Raw genomic sequence first — 8,252 nt, 5'->3', positions numbered from 1 at the left:
GTAGGTACTATTATGATACATATTTTACAGATGAAAAAAATAGAGACTCAGAGAGGTTAGGTAACTTTCTTATAATCATTATTGTGAGACAATTTCCCTTGGGTCTCATGTTTCTGTACTTCTTGTGAGTAGAGACTTCCAGACTACCTTTTCAAGGATATGTGTATAGTGAACAGCTTTGGAAGATAGCGTATCTCCTTCTGGAGCAAAAGACAGGAACACTTACTGCCCATCATAAAATATATAGATTTATTAAGTTCAGTATTGCTTTCCAGTAATGCAATCTACAGCATGTGCAGGTGTCACCTGGCCCTTTTCAAGTAGCTCTTATGAGATGAAGGAGAAAGAGATAGTGACACAAGAAAATACTTGTAGTCTGGCTAATACTATTGCTGTAAGAAACAAAGTCCCTTATCTCTGACCCAGGAGTCTCATGTCTTCTGTCAGCATCCATGGAAATGTGGTAGGTTAGCGTGCAAGATAAAAATCTCAGAACCTTCACAAGGCTTGACAATTAATACAGGTGAAATGTATCAGAAGTGGAAATTGCACCCATCTCTATTTGACTCCAGAACCTACACTCTTTTCTCAGGATGGTGGTGCTTCCTGCGCTGTGCTCAGGGGTAGTTGCTACATTATATGATATCATTCCTCCCTGTGTTTCCCCTGTACCTGTGTGTCACTGGAGCTGCCCTTACTTTTCAAGTTGGATGATTTAGGTATCCCATTACACAGAAAAGAGAAGAGGTTTAAAATATCTGATTTTCTCTCCTCTGTTACATAAATTAATAGAAGTCCTTAATTTATCATCCCATTTTTTAGTCATTCTATTTTCCCAGGGCTATGGTTCTTGCAATGGTCAGGACCTTGTGAGACAGATTTATATTGATGGACAGGAATTCCCAGAGGACACAACTGGAACACCTTATACACTTCATAAATAGCCAGCTAGTTTTAGCTCTTTGGGGGATGCTCGCCAAACTCTTCATCAAAAGATAACACTAGTCCTCCTATATCCTTGTTGGGTCATCTGGGTGGTAGTTCATGGGGTGTAGAATGGTGGGATCCCAAGATCGCATTTTCCAAATATTTCTAACCTGAAAATTAATTGTATAAGCAGTTTCAGTAGAAATTTCTAATCTTGGGAGTCCTAAGTATCCCTTATCCTCATATAGATCTTTTGTTCTCATTATTTACAAATTAATTTTCTCTTCAACAGCGTTGTGATATTAGACAATCAATCACTCTTTTCACTAAAGCTAGAGAAACAGCTGTCAGCATGGAGTTGGGTAGAGGAGAAACAGGAGGCCACAGAGGAGTGAGGCCATTCCCATTTATCATGTCCCCAGATGACTGCTCTATGGGAAGGCCTGATGATTTGTCCAGCACTTTCACCAGTGATCATCCTCACAACAGTCCTATGAGATAACTGAAGTACCAAGAAATTAAGTGATTAACTAGTCCAACATCACACTGTGTATTTATAGCAGCTCTGGGGCTAGAATTTGTTTCCCTATACTGGGTACTTAATGAGTTCAGAGGATAGTGCCCTGGTTTCAAGGAGGTAGAGGAGTAGGAACATCAAGATAAGGATTCTTTTGTTTTTACAGATTCTGGTCATGCTGCCCAGAAGATAGGGTAGCAGGGGACAGAGAGCAGGGCAAAGTTAATGCCACGCCATGCCATACCATACTTCCCTCCACAAAGGCAGGATAGTTATTTGGGTGTCTTAGGGGCTGGCGTACTGCAAAAAGATGGGGATTGGGGACCTCCTCACAGCCTTCTAGTATCTCCTCCTTGATCCTTTCCTGCAGCTGTTGCTCTTATCTAAACAGAAGATGATTGTTTAACTTCTTCACTTCTGGGCATAGATATACTAACCTGGGCTCTTCATGGGCTGGAGTCAGAGCTGGTGGAAAGAAAATGGTTCAGAAAAGGACTACACAATTTGAAGTGTCCACCAGCCTGAACCAAGCAAGGAAGACCAGAGATAGGAAAGGGAGGCATTTGGGATGCAGGCATCTATAAAGTAGGAAGGGTCTTGAGAAAGTGGGCTCAGGGTTTCTTTTGTTGATTTGTGTGTCTGCTTGGAGAGACAATGAAGCAATTGGCTTATTTCTGGAATGCCAGCTCCTCAGGTGGACAGCAACACACCCTAGAGATACTTTTTTGTAGTGTGGGCATTAGCATTAGGAGTTTTCTAAGAATTGGGAACCTCAGAAAGGGCGCATAAATTTAATTCTTTTATCATAGATAACAGAGGTCCATTAGTATACCTCAAGAAAAGAAAGATTACAAAGATACATATGGCCTAGAAAACCACTAGATTCCAAGCAGTTCTAATCAACAGCATCTTGCTCTCTTCTTCTTGCATAATGTCCTTGTTGCCTCTGTAAGTTTTTTCTAGTCTCCTCTTGCCACTGATGGGAAAATCCTCTCCATAATCCATAGGAACAGGTTCACAGGGTGATAGCCTGATTCTCTTAGCGTGTTACTATCAATCCTTTTGGGCAAAGAGCTCTTTGTGCCAGGCTACCTTACCTATCACATTGTGGAGCTCATTCCTAGTATAGTCAAGGTTACTGTCATGCCACAACTAGCTGGGTTTGCCTTCCTGAACATGGGGCAATGAGTAGAGTATTGAACATGGCAGACATCATGACTGACAGGCCTAGTACAGAGGACTTCCCTCTGAAGTTTTAGGTAAGCCTTGTAACAACTCACCTTTGAGATAATATGCTGAAAAAGAGAGAAAGAGACATAGGGCCAGTTTACTGTGTGTGTGTGTGCAGTAGGCAACTGTTCATGTCAGTGTTTCCCAAATCAAAATCCTTGAACCTCTGCATCAGATTCTCCTTGGTGCTTGTTAAACCTTCAAATTTCTGGGGCCCTATTTCAGACCTGCAGAATGAGGATTTTTTTTTCTTTTTTATTATCCTTTAAGTTCTAGGGTACATGTGCACAACATGCAGGTTGAAGCTGGGATCAGGAAATCTGCACAGTTACCAAGCTCCTCACATAACTGTATGCACAACAAGGTTGAGAACCTCTGCTCTATATTCTTCAAGCTTCACTTAAGTTATTGCCTCTTTCTGGAAAGTCCTTTCTCTTTCAGTTCTGCTTGATGAAATCCTGCCCCATCCCTGGAGGCCAAACTCAAATGTGAGTGCCTTCCTGAAGCTTTCCATTATTTCTTGTCTCCTTAACTCCAAATGGCTTCTGTTGCTACAGGATGGGAGATATTGGAGGTATAAGAAACAGGTTGCAGAGACCTGTTGGGGATATGAAAAGGCACATCTGGAATGGGGCTGGAGGGAAGGATTTACATTTTACTCTCAACTATTTTATTTGGAAAAATGTTAAAAATTGAAAGTAAATTGTGATGAAAGCCAGCATACCCTTCACCTAGAAATTGTTAATATTTTACATTTGTGCAATGCTCTCTCTCACAAACATAAATATAATACCCATATGTATGTATTCAGCTACAGCATTTGAAATTAAATTGCTACCATGCTACTTCACAACTAAATACATCAGCATGTATATTTTAAGAATAAGAGCATTCTTTAATTGTCTTGCATAATCATAATGTCATTATCACATCCAAGAAATTTAACATTTTAATAATAGTATCCAATATCAAACACATATTAAAATTTCTCAAGTTTTAATTGCCTCCAAAACATCCTAGCAGTTTGTGTTGACAGGATTCAATTAAAAATAATGAATTTCATTTGATTGCTTTTTTCTTGTTAGTTTCCTTTAATCTAGATTCTGGAACAGTACCTTTGGCTTTTTCTTCTCAATGATACTGATATTTTTGAAGAGTCCAGGTCAGTTGTCTTGTATACAACCTGGATTTGTCTGATTGTTTCCTCATGATTACATTCAGATTAAACATTTTTGGCAAGAATACTACTGTGAAGCAACGTTGTTGACATCCCATTGCATCACATCAGCAGGGCTATATGTCATTGCCCATTGCCCTGCTATTAGTGATGCTAAATTTGATCACTAAGCTAAAGTGATGTCTGCTAGAATTCTTCATTGTAAAAGTGTGTTTTTTCTTTGAAATTGATAAATAATCTGTGGAGTAATACTTTGACACTGCATGAATATCTTGTTCCCCCAGAAATTGTTTTAGAATCCATCGATTTAATTGCTGTCTTGACAAAGAAGAACCCTGAGAAGTCATGTGTGGGAGACACTTTACTAACAACATCCATGTAAGACACATGATAATAATACTGACAATAATAACAATCACCTTTATTGAGTGAACTAGGCCAAGTACTTTATATAAATTAAATCACTTGACCCTTACAAAATCTAGTGATTTTATGGATGAGAAAATTGAGGGTCAGAGAGTTGAAATAACTTCCCCAATGTCACACAGCTGTTAAGAGTGGGAACTGGGGCTGGGCACGGTGGCTCACACCTGTAATCCCAGCACTTTGGGAGGCCCGTGGCGGGCGGATCACGAGGTCAGGAGATGGAGACCATCCTGGCTAACATGGTGAAACTCTGTCTCTACTAAAAACACAAAAAAATTAGCCGGGCGTGGTGGCGGACTCCTGTAGTCCCAGCTACTCGGGACGCTGAGGCAGAAGAACGACGTGAACCCGGGAGGCAGAGCTTGCAGTGAGCCAAGATTGCGCCACTGCACTCCGGCCTGGGTAACAGAGTGAGACTACAACTCAAAAAAAAAAAAAAAAAAAAAGAAAAGAAAAGAAAAGAAAAAAGAAAGAGTGGGAACTGGATTCAAACCCAGTTCCAATTAAAAGCCCATGCTTTTAGACACTATTAGATACTCTCTAATAAGCAATAATTCTACCTAACTTCAGAGCCTCTCACTATTTCCTTTTGAAGAGTTCCAAGCCCATGGCATTCCTCAGAGTGAGGAAGCAGGGACGTGGAACTTGATTTTCTTTCGAGGAGGGAACATGCTGCAACAGAGAAATCAATTGTCATTCCTGTAGTCTTACAGCAAGTGAGCAACAGAACAAGGCTGTTGATGGAGAGACCTTAAGCTCTTGCTTATGAATCTCACTTTGATTTAAGAGGCAGCTGAGAGCCACTGTGATTTCTGACTGGTGCTTGCTGAACCCAGAGTGGGTTCAGATTGGATTAATATCACTGTCCTCTGTGTGGGGAAATGCTGCTGCTTGATAATAAGCAGGTTTTCAGAGTTTGGGAGGAAAAACCAATGTTGCCTAACAGCCCCTTCTGTGCTTAGCACACTTGATTGATTGTCCTTAGGTTTATAGCTCTCTGTCTAGCTTGTCACAGCAAAACATCTCTACTTCTTTGAATCTAGTTAGTTCAAGAAGATCTGTGACGCCCACCCTACACCCTCTACTCCCAATAAACAGAAAAAAAATCCTTGTAAATGTGCTTTAAATTTGTGTAGCTCAGTTTTCTCTGTAGTCTGCCAATTCTCCCCTGAGAATGCCCAGTGAAATGCTGCAAATGCTGCAGTGAACTGAAAAAAAATATCAGAACAAACCACAAAATCCAACAACCCTAAGACTCCTGCTTTTAGGAGCCATTTGTAACTTTGGGATTTATTGTCCAATTTATCTTTAGTTTCAGGTTATCCATTTGTTAGGGACAGAGGTGTCAGGAAAACATCTCTGCACCTGTTGCAAAATTTCATTTATGGCTGGAGACAGACACAGACACACACTAATAGAACATCATTCCAATTTTAGCATATGTGCTGTTGAATCAAGCACATGTACTTACAAAGCATCATTGAAGTTCAGCATATGTCCTGATAAATTAAACGACATCATATATAGACACACAAGACTGCAAGATTGAAAGAGTCGTAAGAGGTCATCTAGCAGGGTTCTACTTTTCACACTCTGGCAGTGGATGCTTAGAGCATCTCTATAATGAGATGCCAAAGTGTGGGCAGCTCCAGTGGTAAGTTGGGCAACTGGTCTCAGTGATCAGCTTTTGTAACAAAGGTCTTATAAAATAAAGTGAAATTCATCTCCCCTGCACCTTCTAAACTTTGGGGGCTACTTCTTTTTTTGGAGTCACTCAGAACAAGGGATGTCTTTTTCCACACAGTCCCGACCCCCTTACCCTGCAGGGACTAAAACTTTTAGTAACACAGTTCCCAGCCAGGACTCTTTGCAATGACTCTTCTCTCCCTCCAACTGCTCCACTTTGATGTCATGTGTTTCCAAGCTTCATTCTCCCAATTGGTGCCGCCCCACCTATACTGTGCTGCTCCTCCCTGACCACCAAGCAAGCAAAGGCTTCTGGGATACTGGGGCTCTGCTGGCCCACTGCAGTGCCATCACTCTGCTTGCCAAAACCATTTTAGGCAGCAGGTAAGTAAGTGGTTGGAGAGGTACATTGGGTTTCTGAGAGGCACCAGTCTAGCTAACGCAGAAATAGGCTCTAACTTAATAATCTGCTCATCACACACAGTAAGAGACACCCTGACTTATTCAAAGACACCGTGGGCGGTGCAGAGGATGAATAAGCATGATTCACTGCCACTCTGGCACCCGGGGCACGAAGAATAATAAAACCCAAAGAATTGTAGCCGCCTGAGTAGTAAATTAAGAGATCCAGGGCTCAGCTAGACTCTAGATATCAATGTTACCATGGCAATAAAGGGCCCCAGCCTTCAGCAGCTATTACAGAGCAGGCATCTAATAGGCTAGTCTGTGTCACAGCCAAAGCCCAAGGGGCTAGCAAAGAAGACCAATTAGCATATCCATTCATTAGGGGCCTCTGCACACTTCTCTTAATTCCAATTAGTTGTTCCTTTGAACCAATGTCTCTTGCCTGCATTATACTCATTAGTGCCTTTTAGCCACTAGAAATAGGTTTGAACCTCCACAATGACCTAACAATTTCCCAAGCTTTCATTTTTCCCCTAGGGGTCTAGGCTTATACAGTCGCAAACCCATAGCCCTCAGTCCTTTGAAATGAAAGCATCTCTCACTGTACAACTGTACTTGACAGATGGAAACTCTGCTCAGGAATGTGATGCGCTAAGGGTTCTTCTTGGAACCCAGTGAAGTAGGGATCTGGGGCCATTATCTGGACCTTTCAGGTCAAGGAAACCCTCTGGCCTTAGCCAGTGAGCCTGCTGGCTATGCCTGCTGGCCACTACTCAGAGGCTAGCTATTCGGGAGGGGGAATTTTGGGCACTGGGGACCAGACTGGCATCATCAAAGTCAGGCAGTAACTGTTTCAGCTTGAAGTCCTGCCCTTCAAGGTCCAGCCCAAACCCCACCTTTTCCGGGAAGCCTTCCCTGATTATTGTAGCCCTAAGCGAATTCTCCCTCCTCCATGCACTTCAAAAATGACATTCTGTGCTGAGCAGCATACATGGGCAACCAAAGGCCCTAGCTTGGCCTGGAGCTTCCTTACCCAGTGACCTCAGAGTCCGCAGGTCACTAATCTTGGAAGGGACTGGGGTTCTAGAGAGTATTCAACATTACTTGGGTGACTCCAATGGCAAACAACTCTTAAGCTCCACTGCACATGACCTCCCAGAGTCCCTGAAGACCTAACCAGTCCTTGATATGGAAAGTACACAACTGCTCTTTGACGGCTCTGGGACACATTGTGGCCAACCCACAACCTACACAATTGTGGAAATGGCCCACAAGAACAGATGCCATAAACTAGTCCATCTCATGGTAAAGGCAGAGATTATCTGAAGGATGCTACCATATCTTCCTCCCTTTGGGAACAGGGGGACCCAGTCCATAAGATTTTTTCTGTTCCCAGTTAGTTACCATTGTCAGCAACTCTGTGGTTTCATCACAGCAGGCACTCAGGACAAGGGGCTTATAGAAGCAGTTGCTAAAACCTGTGTCCAAGAAATGAGCATGTGGTTTTCTAGACTTTAATAATGTGCCCCTGAATCTGCTGTTATATTCAAAGCCTCTCCTTTCTCTCTCCCCTTGTCCCTTTGTAGCCACTGCTTCGTTTGCATCCCCATTAGCCACTTGTGGCTCCATTCTGCTAGACTGTTAAGCATATTGCTTTTTTTTTTTTTTCAAATTTGGCAGGAATCATTTCCCTTCTAACTAGTGTTTTGAGTGTAAACTCATACAGATTTCTGTCTTCCACATCCTATGGGATTTGGTTATTTTACCCCACCCAACAGCTGGCATTCCAGAACACGGCCTGGGCTATAGCTGAAATACATGGCAAATGTCTTAAGTATATATCAAACCTCCAATTACCCAGAATGCTTAGGAATGGAAGATTCT

Source organism: Macaca nemestrina, chromosome X, assembly GCF_043159975.1.
Source record: "Macaca nemestrina isolate mMacNem1 chromosome X, mMacNem.hap1, whole genome shotgun sequence".
Lineage (NCBI taxonomy): Eukaryota > Metazoa > Chordata > Mammalia > Primates > Cercopithecidae > Macaca > Macaca nemestrina.
Note: the sequence above shows the minus strand (reverse complement) of the source record.